This window comes from Colobus angolensis, unplaced genomic scaffold, assembly GCF_000951035.1.
Source record: "Colobus angolensis palliatus isolate OR3802 unplaced genomic scaffold, Cang.pa_1.0 Scaffold92, whole genome shotgun sequence".
In the NCBI taxonomy this organism is placed as follows: domain Eukaryota; kingdom Metazoa; phylum Chordata; class Mammalia; order Primates; family Cercopithecidae; genus Colobus; species Colobus angolensis.
The window spans coordinates 3569189-3582406 of NW_012123154.1; positions in this window are offsets into that span (position 1 = coordinate 3569189).

Genomic DNA, 13218 nt, shown 5'->3' on the forward strand with positions numbered 1-13218 from the left:
ATTTGGGTATTTCCCCTACCCTCTAAGGTTTGACAATTCAATATAATGAACAGAACTCAAGAATTTGGAATTATAGTTTCATTAGAAACGATGCATATCAAGACCAGCTGAAAGAGGCCCCTAATGCAAAGTCTGGGAGTGTCCCAAGAAGCTTCTCTGTCCTCAGGATATGTGTCACCTTTTGTCTCAGCCAGCTTGGGCTGCTATAACAAAATTTCATAAACTGGGTGAATTCACATTTATTTCTCAAAGTTCTAGAGATTGGAAGTTTGAGATCAGAGTGTCAGCAGGATCAGGTTCTTGGCAAGGACCCTCCTCTAGCTTTACAGACAACTGTCTCCTAGCAATGTCCTCACATGGTGTAAAGCAAGCAAGCTAGCTCTCTGGCACTAATTGAATTCATGATGGCTCACTCTCCCAAAGGCCCACTTCCAAACACTATAGGATTAGGAATTAGATTTCAACGTGTGACTTTTGGAGGGTTACAAACATTCCATCCATAACACATTCCAATGTGTATTCCCACCAAGAAGTTCACCTGTGCTTCAGTGTCTAGAGTTTTTATTGGATTTTTATTATGTGGGCCGGATTGATTGAATCATGGTCATGTGGCTCAACTCAATTTCCATTTCCCCTCCTTTTCCTAGAGGTCAGGCTGATGTTATGTGGCTCAAAGCCCCAACTCTTGAATCACATGATTGGACTTTCTGGTGTGGTCAGTAGTTCGTGAGTCACTTTAACATGAACTATCAGAACCCATCAGGAATAACAAAGACACTCCTATCACTTGAGAAATTCTGAGGATTTAGAGGGAAGCTCCCAGGAACAAAGTACTTATTCTACAATAATCTTATTACTCTATCAATATTTTATTAAATAATATACTTTTTTCAGAAAGAGAAAGAGATGAATCTATATAAATAATTATTCTGACAGCTCTTCCAGAGAGATTTCCCCACTCTCTGTGCTGCCTGCCAAAGTGATTTTGCTTTCTGGTCCTGATCACTGAGATTTATAGATACCAGATCCTTGACTATTAATAACTACTGAGGCATGTGCCCTGCTGACTCACCACTGCCAAGGACAAACTGCCATGGTACCACTTGGACGACTTGGTGCTGCTGCTGCTCCTCCGGGGAAAAGGGTGTTTTTACATCTCCAACCACAGTGTTCTTTCACTTCTCTGCCATTCTCCTACTCTGGGTTAACTCTTGCACAGCCTGTTTAATCAGCTTTGTAAAATAAACAATATAGTTACAGCATTCAATTTTGCTACTAATATAAATTGCTAACATTTATTGAGCACTTATTAAGTGCAAGAACTGTTGTTAAGCTCAGCACATTCATCATCACATCTAATTCTCAAAACATCCCTATGCAATGAGGACTGCTCTTATCCTTATTTGCAAGATAAAGAAGCAGTTGTCCCCAGAAGCTAGAAAATGAGACCCTAATCCATGAGGCAGTCTGTGGCAGAGCTACTGGGGACCCATGTCCTCATTTGGCTGATGCCAGAATTCTAACTATTAATCATATACTGTGCTTACTGTTTTCACTGCACCATGAGCTCATATTAGGGTATAAAGCAGAGGTGAGTGAGAAGTTTTATATAACAATGCTGCTCAGTTAGCATTCAAGCTTCCGTGCTTATTTGGACATGAACTCATTCTTTTTAATGGCTACATAGTATTCCATGTCATCTATATGCCACATTTTCTTTATCCAGTCTATCATTGATGGGCATTTGGGTTGGTTCTAAGTCTTTGTTATTGCAAATAGTGCTGCAGTAAGCATACGTGTGCATGTGTCTTTAGAGTAGAATGATTTTTAATCCTTTGGGTATATACCCAGTAATGGAATTGCTGGGTCAAATGGTATTTCTTAGCCACACTATTTCATCTTTTACTGCTAAGTTCCTTTTCAAGTCTTTCAGAATCCAGCTCAACTGTTACCTTCTGTGAAGCCTCCCAAACCATTCCACTCCCCCTAAAACCCCACACAGAATGCATTCCACTCTCTGCCAGTTACGCAGCACTTTGAACACCTCACATCTAAGGGCATATCATTGATTGGTTTTTAATTTGCCTCTGTTGCTGGAATGTGGACTGTAAGAACCAAAGCCTGTGTGGTGCCCACTGCTGAGTCTTCAAGACTGAACACAATACAGAGCGCAAAGTCAGGACACAGTTGAATTCGTGGAGTGGCTGCCTAGAGACTGAGCCTGCACTAGACTTTTCTTTGCCTGGACAATGGGTTCTCAGTGTCTGCTCCCTGAGGCTACGATAGTTCCTGTAACTTTACCCTTCCCTCAAATCACCTTTCTTTGACAAATCTCAGCTTCTACTTTACATTTGACTCTAACAAATATTTGTTGAATTCCTATTCCAGAAGTCCTAATGGGGATGCCTAACTATTCTCCAGCCTGTTCTCCAAAAGGAAAGACTAACAAGTATATTAAACACCCGTTTTCTTCATTAATAGCATAATGTCAGATTTGGGGCATTTCTTTCTATGGAAGAATGAGGATATCATATGGACTTACAATCAGATCTTGTGTGTTAGTTACATTTTTTTTTGGCAGGTCTTGCTCTGTCGCCCAGGTTGGAGTGTGGTAACACCATCCTGGCTCACTGCAGCTTCAACCTCCCAGGCTCAAGCTATCCTCCCACTTCAGCTTCCCGAGTAGCTGGGACTACAGGAGCATGCCATCATGCTCGGCTAATTTTTTAATTTTTTTGTAGGGATGGGTCTCACTATGTTGCCCAGGTTGTTCTCAAACTCCTGGGCTTGAGGGATCTTCCTGCCTTGGCCTCCCAAAGTGCTGGGCTTATAGGCATGAGCCACCACCCAAGCGATTGTGTGTTAATTACTTCTGAAACAGACCCTGAGAGAAGGAGGTAGTTTTCCAGTTGATCCCAGGACATTTTGGTGGGGAAGTGAGGGTGTGAGTCAGGGGTAGGAAAGGTAGCCAATGAAGAGTGTGTTATCAAGGAAATTATCACTATGGAAAGCTGTAGCTTGATCCCTTAGGTAAATGTGGGAGCTAGTGTTATTGCCCACAAGGAGTGAGAGAAGTGGGGTATCTGGGGTATTTGTACACCAATTCCTGCCAGCCACTGGCCCAGAGCTGCTCCAGAGGAGGATTAATTTCCAGCATTTTGGGCCTGCCTTAAGAGCTGGCAAAGCAGGCAATGGAAGTAAAAGAAAGCATCAGTCAAGGAAATGTAGGTGCTGGCAGTTGGAAGTCAATGATTAGGTTAAGAGGATATCAGCAAGGAACCGATAGCATGTTAAGCAGGATTCCTGGCCCTGTTTCTTATGACTTTGGGCAAGTTAATGAATATCTCTATGTCTCAGTTCCCCATTTGCAAAATGGGGATAAAGAATGCCTGATTTACATGCTGTTAGGATTACCTGAGATCCTGCATGCAAATTGCCAGAAATGTAATAGTGTCTCAGAAGTCATACAGTCCTACTACATCAGAGTTGAATGTGTGTATTTCATTAATTGCCTGAGTTGTTAATTCACTTATCAATTGCCTGCTTTTCCAGGAGGACTATCAAAGAGTGGGTAGCATAAATATCCTGCAGTTTCAGGCTTTGGGTCTCAGATCTTAGAGCTCTGGGATGTTCCAGTTAAGTGTGACTGACGGTGGCAGCAGCTTCCTGTACTTGTGGGGCAGGTGGCAGTGTCATCTCGGAAGCTTGGGATGTGATATCAGGATATTGCTGTAGGCTTATATAGAAATAGGTTTTCCAGACTTCTCAGGCTAAAGTCTCTTACTGATCTTCTTTTTGCCACTGATCTCTATGCCCACATTATTACAGTTTTGCCACCTCAAGGGGCATCCCAATTTAAAAGAAGAATTACTCCAGCTTTCCTCATTTCATGGCCACAAAGAATGTCGAAAAAGAGCAATTTACCAAGAATCTCTATGGAGAAAAACTTTTCCATGGCCAAGTTGTAATTACATACAGAATTTAGTATCATAGTCTCAAATGACTTTTTGAAGATTGGAGGGTCAATGATGACCTTGAAATGCTAAATTGTGGAAACTTCATATTGACATTATCATATATATTAATCTGACTGACTGTAACTTTATAAACATTAAACACTGAATATTGAAAATATTAAGAAAAAAATGATCCACATGACAAATTCTCTTTGCTAGTCATCCCAATTAGCAAGTCCCTGAAAGTAATTAGCAAAGGCTGAACAGAAATCAGGCAACAGGGGAGTGCAAAATTTAATCGGACTTGAAATTCTGACCTATTAAACTAGAACAGGTTTAAAACCTCTGATGTTTGTACTTTGGAACCTATTTACTTAAGCAAAACTGGTAAATTTTACAGTGAGCAGGCTTTAAAAAGCATGATTTTTTCCATTCCACACAATTGGTTTCAGTGTTAATGCATATTCCTGTATCATAATCTGTCATATAACTGTAAATAATGAAATCTTGACAAGTTCTTGGAGCTCCAGATGAAATGACTCCCAGCAATTCCTATAGCCCATGGCTGGTCACTTATGGAAACTTTTCATTTCTTTCTTCTAAGTTTTTTATCTGTTTTATTCTCATTTCCAAAGGGATTTCATTGTTACTGAGCTGTATAGTCTATTAGTACTTCCATTTGTAAAAATAGGGACATTTCTGAAGTATGAAACTTAATATAAATGGAGTTATAAATATGGTAAATGGATGAGAAATCCTTGTTAATCTTAGCCTTGAATACTTATTTGGATATGCTTTTTTTTATTTTTGTAATTTTCATGTGGGAATTTTCAAGCCTATACAAAATTAGAGAGCATAATATAATGAATTATCTTTTACCCATCACCAAGTTTCAGCAAGATATATTTTAGATGTGACAAAAAAACCTCTGTATATTTTCATCTGCATCTCCTAAAAGTAAAACCTGGAGATGATATTTTCCATCCTTAAATATAAATTTCTTAGTTCTTAGCAATATTATACTTTTCATTTGTTAGTTGTCTAGGGATTTGTTAGGATCTTAGTTCATTTTTTTTATTTCCTGGTCAAATACTGTCTTTGTCTCTGCTTCTCTGTATCTTCCTCTCTTTTTTGGCTGTTCAGTCTTATACACCTGGGCTTTCCATGGATTAGAAATGACCCAGAACACATTACGTTCTTCTGACCCATGGAATGCTCCAAATCCCCCTTGATATGAAGACAGCAGCTGGTCTAGAAAAGATGACCAGAATGGCCAACAGCCTGGGACAGATTTCCAAGGTCAATGAGGAGAAAATCATATCTGTTCAAACTTTGCTTAACTTGAGGGGGAAAGGTTTCCAGATCAGTGAGAGTTTCCATTAGAAGCTGGAGATGAGTCTTCATTTCTTTGGGGTAGTTTAGCCATTTGTCCATTAGAATATGTGTTTATTGTGAGTCATGAATGAGAGAAAATAGTCAGGGATGCCAGAATATTATTCTTGTATTTCACTGGAACTATTTATGCTGAGCTGCTTTCACTTACTACCTCCTGTGCTACCACCTGCCAGAAGCAGCCCGCCTCATCGGAGCGCCGTCTGGTATTGCTGGAGCATGAGGGCCTTGGCCTCCCTGCGAAGGTGCTGTATGTTGGCACTGCGGGCCAGCAACCCCTCATGCTTGAACGTAGTTGGCACCTACAGGATGAGCAGGAGTCATTTATTTTCTGGTCCAAGTACTCTAGCTAAACCATATCCACTTACTATGAAATCACAAAATGATAGAAAAAAATATGTAGTCTTCTCTGAAATGAATGTTTTTCTTTATTGAGAAAGCAACTTGAGTAATTTATTGGTGAGCTAATACAGGGCTGTAGTGTGTGTAAGTGTGTTGTGTGTTCGTGTAATAATGTCAATTTTTACTTCTATCAAAATGTATTTAATTTTATTTTGGATTTGGAGTGAAGAAGAGTTTAAAAGGTACCTCCCCAGTCTTCTGAGGTAAATTGGTAGAAGATGAAGAGATGAACTCTAAGTAAAAAGGGGAAGTAAAATAGGTTTGTTGACAAATTTTAACATCCTGATTAGATATAGACAAATTTCCACCTCAACAGTGCGTCTATGATGGTTAGGGAAGGTTAAACGTATCCATTTTTTTCCCTCTGACTTTGAATTCCTGATTAAAGAGGAAAAATACTTCATATCAATAATAATTCATGTTTTCTATCATTTACTTTGCTATAAAACATCTCAGAGTGAAATCTGTGATTTCTTGATTGTTGGTGTTTTCTAGTGAAAGCAGTTAACTGTGAACTGCAGAAAGTGGTGGTTTATGACACAAAAGAGATGAGATCTCCTTTTTCTAACATTTAATTCTATCAGTTAACATCCTTAAATTTTCTTGTGTTAGGTGCAAAGACATTTATTTATTGGTATGAATTTGTTACTATAATTAATAGACCAGAAGTAACTAATGACACACATAATAGAAGTTTATTTCTCATAATGAACAATCCAAGACAGTTTCAGATGAGAAAGAGAGCTTTGCTCCACACAGTACTTCCATAACTTTATCTAGCAGGGACTCTGCTGGCTTCTGATTGCCATGTGGATGTCCACATCTAACAGCAGGGAGGAGCTCTTATGAGAAGATTTCATACGTAGGCTTGAAAGTGACACATTTTGAGTGGAGTCACTTCCACTCACATACTGTTGGCTAGAACTTGGCCGTGTGGACACACTTGCAGGAGAGGCTGGGAAATGTAGTCTAGCTGTGTGTCCCAGCAGAAGAGCAGATCTTTGCTATGCTCTCTCTCCTCAGCTACTAATTTAGGAGGAATACTAGGAAGCAATCAACTGTAATACAAGGTGGAAAATAAAATGGAAACTTCCACTTGGTAAACACTTAAAAAGCACTTACATTAAAGGCCTTATGCTCAGCACCAGTATGCAAAAGGTGAAAAAGAGATGTGGGAGCTTTTGATTTAGAAGGAGGAAAACTGTTAGTGTTGCAATAAAAATTCTACACGAGGGCAGGGGTCTTGTTTGGACTGTTCTCAGTGGAATTCCTGATATCCAACACACTGCACACGTATATTAGGACTCAGTAAATATGTGATAAATAATGAATCAATTCTAAGTCAAGGTATGGATTGTATTAAATTAGCTTTTGAAACTGATATTACAGCTACACAAAAGAAGAGAGTTAAAACCATTTAATAATTCCAAATTAAAAGAAATTATCTGGGATGTGATTCTTTTTCCTTCACAATAAAAGCAGACTTTCTGGAACCTTGGCACTACCTTTCATGCAATCTGAGAAGCTTCTAGTGGATGTGCTTTAATGAAGGTAAGTTATTCAGTGTTTTCAGGCAGTAGCAGTCACCTTTTATCACTCCCCATATCAATAATATTTAAAGGATCCTCCAAAGACACACTTATTAGTAGACAAATGAGGTAATAAGAATTTCTTTTACTTAAGCATGGCTACATACTGGATTTATCTCCCCAGTATGGGTCATTATCAATATCGTAAGTGTTTCCAGAAAAGACTTCTGCCATCATTACCAGTTTTTATTAGCAATTGAAGTGTGGAAAATGTGACAACAGATTTTTTGCTTAAGTCTGCACGTCTCTTGTCATCCGATATCCTCCCCAACCCCAGCTCTGAGATACTGTTTGGATTTCTCAGGTTCTGAGAGCTGTTTACACTCCATTTTCTAAACAAGATCTGTGGTACCATGATCCAGTGCATTTGGGGAACCAATTGTTTGAAATTGTGGGTGTTATTTAAATGAAGGATTAAGGATCAGCATTTGGTAACTTTAACACAAATATTTCCCCATTTGTTCCTATAATACACCCCAGACTGAATTTGTATGATTCCATTTCAGGATGGAGTTGAGAAGTATATTCAGTTTGGAGCTCAGGATAGAATTTATTTCAAAATGACTAAAATAAACCTTCTTCAATGGCTGTTTTGGGATTTTGATGTATAATAATCTCAGTGATTAAATTCGATGAATAAAAAGAATAATTACATTAACTTTTCAAGCTGATTCAAACTTTCCTGACTCTGTGTCTTTTCTCAGGGGTCTGTCTCTGAGAAAACCTACCCTTCCACATCTTTGCCCTAATCCTATCTACTGGGCAAGGCCCATAGCGAGTGCCTCTGCCATTCCTAAAGCCTTTGCAGATCTCCCGATATGAGTTCTTCCTTTTTGAAATATCATTCAAACATGCCTGATAGGTATTTGCCTAATTTCTCCTCTTCTTGTTACATTATAAAGTCTTTGTGGACAAGCATTGTTTTTCCATCTCTTCATTCCTCCCGGAATCCAGTCACTAAGCCTGTTATATAGTAGTGTTGCAAATATATGTTCAATTGAACTAAAACAAAAGGAATACGTTTGAAAAGAAGAACAGTTAAAAAAATTCAGGAACACAGACCTATAGGTTCCTACAAGGTTGTAGTTACCAAAAGGGCATGATACTGGCATAAAAACAGTCATGTAAACCAATGGAACAGAATGGAGAACCAGAAATAAAGCCAAATGTTTACAGTCAACTGATCTTCGACAAACCAAACAAAAACACAAAGTGGGGAAAGGACACACTCTTCAACAAATGAGGTAATTGGCAAACCACATGTAGAAGAATGAAACTGGATTCTCATCTCTCACCTTACACAAAAATTAACCAAAGTTGGATGAAAGACTTTAACCTAAGACCTGAAGTCTTAAAAATTCTAGAAGAAACATGAGAAAAACTCTTCTACATATTGGCTTAGGCAAAGAGTTCATGACTAAGAACCCAAAAGCAAATGCAACAAAAACAAAAATAAATAGACGGGACTTAATTTAACTAAAAAATTTCTGTACAACAAAATAAATAATCAACAGAGTAAACAGACAACCCACGTAGTGGGAAAAAATATTTGCAAGCTATGCATCTGACAAGTGACTAATAGCCAGAATCTATAAGGAACTCAAACAAATCAGCAAGCAGAAACAAACAATCCCATCAAAAAGTGGGGTAAGGACATGAATAAACAACTCTCAAAATAACATATACAAATGGCCAACAGACATGAAAAAATGCTTAACATCACTAATTATCAGGGAAATGCAAATCAAAATCATAATGCAGTACCACCTTACTCCTGCAAGAGTGGCCATAATTTAAAATAAAAAAGAATAGATATTGGCATGGATGTAGTGGAAAGGGAATAATTTCACACTGCTGGTGGGAATGTAAACTACTACAACCACTATGGAAAACACTATGGAGATTCCTTAAATAACTAGAAGTAGATCTACCATTTGATCTAGCAATCCTACTACTGGATATCTACCCAGAGGAAAAGAAATCATTATATCAAAAGACACTAGCACACGCACGTTTATAGCAGCGTAATTCACAATTGAAAAAATGTGGAATCAGCCCAAATGTCATCAACCAACAAGTGGATAAAAAAATGAGGGGTGTGTGTGTGTGTGTGTGTGTGTGTGTGTATATGTGTATATATAGGAATACTACTCAGCCATGAAAATAATGAAATAATGACATTTGCGGCAACCCTAATGGAGTTGGAGGCCATTATTCTAAGTGAAGTAACTCAGAAATGGAAAACCAAACATCCATCATATGTTCTCACTCATAAGTGGGAGCTAAGCTATAAAGACACAAAGTTGAAAGAATGATACAATGGACTTTGGGGACTCAGGGGGAAAGGTGGGAAGGGGTGAGGGATAAATGATTACACATTGGGTACAGTGTACACTGTGAGTTGACTAATTTTCTTTCAAATTTTTTGTTTTGTCCTCCCAGCTTTACTAAGGTATAACTGACAAAGAAAAATTGTAAATATTTACAGTGCACAAGATTGTGTTTTGATACATGTATGCATGGTGAAATGATTACATCAAGCTTGGTAACATATCTACAACTCACATACATATCATTTTTTTGTGGTGAGAACAATTTAAAGTCTACTCTCACAGCAGTTTTTAAGTATGCTAACATTATTTTGTTAAATGAGAATTATCTCTTTCTTTACAGTTAAAACAAGTTTAATAGTATATATATTAGAGACATGAGACATTTTGTTAAGGCGACTTTTCATTAACTTTCACAAATCTTTATACTACTTTTTTGTATGTTCCGTTTCAACTTAAGTTTTCATTTTGGAAAATTGTATATATTCTCCATTTCTTTTATTTGTCTATTTTTTTTGAGACACTGTCTTGCTCTGTCACAGGCTGGAGCGCAATGGTACAATCTAGGCTCACTGCAGCCTCTGCCCCCTGAGCTAAATTGATCCTCCTACTCCAGTCTCTCAGGTAGCTGGGACTACAGGTGTGTGCCACTGTGCCTGGCTATTTTTTGTATTTTTAATAGAGATGGGGTTTCACCATGTTGGCCAGGCTGGTCTCGAACTCCTGGGCTCAAGTAATCTGCCCACCTTGGCCTCCCGAATTGCTAAGGTTACAGGGGTGAGCCACTGCTTCAGGCCAGAAAATTGTGTTTTCTAAGAGTTTTCCATGCTGCTAGTATACAGTTGTGTATTCTCCTATTACAAAAAAAAATTATTGTTGATATTCTATGTAATTTTTTATTTATAGGTTTTATAGTTTATGTTTATTTTATGTTTAGAGTTAGTAGAGGCTTATATAGTTTATTAGTTATGAATTTTAAGCAAATTATTAATAAAAGTAAATTTTATTATTTAATTGGTTTTCTAATTATTTTTGTCATTTTTACTTAGAGACTTTATGTTGCCCTCTGCTTAAATCATTAGTTGGATTTAAATTTACTTCCTAATTTGTGACCAACAAAAATATTTAAAAGTATAAATTCAGCTCTCTTAGTAGTTTTGATTACACCCTAACAGCTTTAATTTTTAGCTTTCTTATTTTGTGATTTAGTGGGTTCTTTATTTTATTTTCAATGTGATTTTATTTAAAAGATGGCTAAATATTGTAAAGATACTGAAAATTTTTAGTGTTTATTTTGTTATTTCAAAAAGTCTTGCATAATAGCTCTGCATTTTAGAATGTTTATTTTTTGTGGTTTAAGACATAAGTCAATAGTTATAAATATTTTATGCACAATTGAATAGAGGGAAGTTGCTTTTCTCTAGGTTGTAAAATCTAATATTTTAATGTTAATTTTGTCTCATTATATAGAATGTTCATATTTTCTATATTCTTATTTTCCCTTGATGACACAGTTTTCTTTCTTTTTTCTTTAATTGACAAGTAAAAGTTATATGTATTTATTATGTAAAACATGTTGTTTTGAAAGGTGAGTATATTGTGGAATGGCTAAATTGAGTTAATTAACATATGCATTACCTCACATATTTATCATTTTTTAGTGATGAGAACACTTAAAATCTACTTTCTTAGCAACTTTTAAGAATATAGCACATTTTTATTAATTATAGTCATCATGTATATAATAGATCTCTTGACCTTATTCCTTTTATGTAACTGATATTTTGTATCCTTCGGCTTTGGCCAACATCTTGCCAACCTCTCTATTCCCCCAGCCCCTGGTAACCACGTTCCACTGTCTGCTTCTCTGAGTCCACAATTTGTAGATTCCACAAATAAGTGAGTTCATGCAGTATTTGTCTTACTGTGCCTGGCTTACTTCATTTAACATTATGTCTTCCAGGTTCACTATGTTGTCCTGATAGGAGTCCCTTTTAAAACAAAAACAAAAACAGGATAGTATTCCACTGTGAATATATACCACATTTTTTAATCCATTAATTTGTTGATGGACACTTGAGTTGATTCCAGATCTTGATTGTTGTGAATAATTCTGCAATGAATGCAGGAGTCCAGGTATCTTTTCAACATACTAATTTCATACTAATTTTTGTGCCTTAGCCTCCCAAGTAGCTGCGATTACAGGTGTGCACCACCACGACTGGCTAAATTTTGTGCTTTTAGTAGAGACAGGGCTTCACCATGTTGGCCAGGATGGTCTCAAACTCCTGGCCTCAAATGATCTGCCTCCCCTAACCTCCCAAAGTGCTTGGATTGCAGGTATGGGCCACCGTGCCCAGCTAAGCTAGGTCTATTTTTAACTTTTAAAGGAAACTCCATGCTGCTTTCCATCGTGCTGTATTAATTTACATTCCTACCAATAGTGTACAAGGGTTCCCTTTTCTCCACATCCTCATCAACACTAATTATCTTTCCTTTTTTTGATAATGGTCATTCTAACAGGTGTTCAGTGATATCTCATTGCGGTTTTAATTTGTATTTCTCTGATGATTACTGATTTTGAACATTTAAAAATATATTTTTGGCCATTTTTATGTATTCTTTTGATAGGTATTTGTTCAGATTTTTTAGCCCCCTTAAAAAATTTTTTTCAACTTGTATTTTAGATTTAGGGGCTACATGTACAGGTTTGTTACCTGGATATATTGCCTGATGCTGAGGTTTGGGGTACAATTTATCCTATCATCCAAGTACTGAGTATAGTAACCAATAGTTACTTTTTCAGGCTTTCTCCCTCTCTGTCCCCTTTTAGTAGTCGTCAGTTTTTATTAACTTTAGGTCCCTTGAGTACACAATGGTTAGCTCCCACTTATAAGTGAGAACCTGCCGTATATAGTTTTCTGTTCCTGTGTTAATAAGTTTAGGATAATGACATCCAGCTGTATCCATATTGCTGCAAATGAAATGACTTTATTCTTTTTTATGGCTGCATAGCATTCCACAGTATAAATGTCCCACATTTTCTTTATCCAATTCACTGTTGATGGGCACCTAAGTTGATTCCATGTCTTTGCTATTGTGACTAGTGCTGCAATGAACATGTGAGTGCATGTGTCTTTTTAGCATAATGATTTGTTTTCTTTTGGATATATACCCAGTAATGGGATTGCTGGGTTGAGTGGTAGTTCCGTTTTAAGTTCTTTGAGAAATCTCCAAAATGCTTTCCACAGTGACTGAACTAGTTTACATTTCTACCAACAGTATATATGCAATCCCTTGTTTCTGTAACCTCACCAGCATCTGTTGTTTTTTGACTTTTTAATAATAGCCTTTCTGACTGGTGTGATATGTTATCTCATTGTGATTTTGATTTGCAGTTCTCTGATGATTAGTGATGTGGAGCATTTTTCATATGTTTGTTGGGCCACTTGTATATCTTCTTCTTCTTTTTTTTTAATTATTTATTTTTTTTTATTATACTTTAAGTTCTAGGGTACATGTGCATAACGTGCAGGTTTGTTACATATG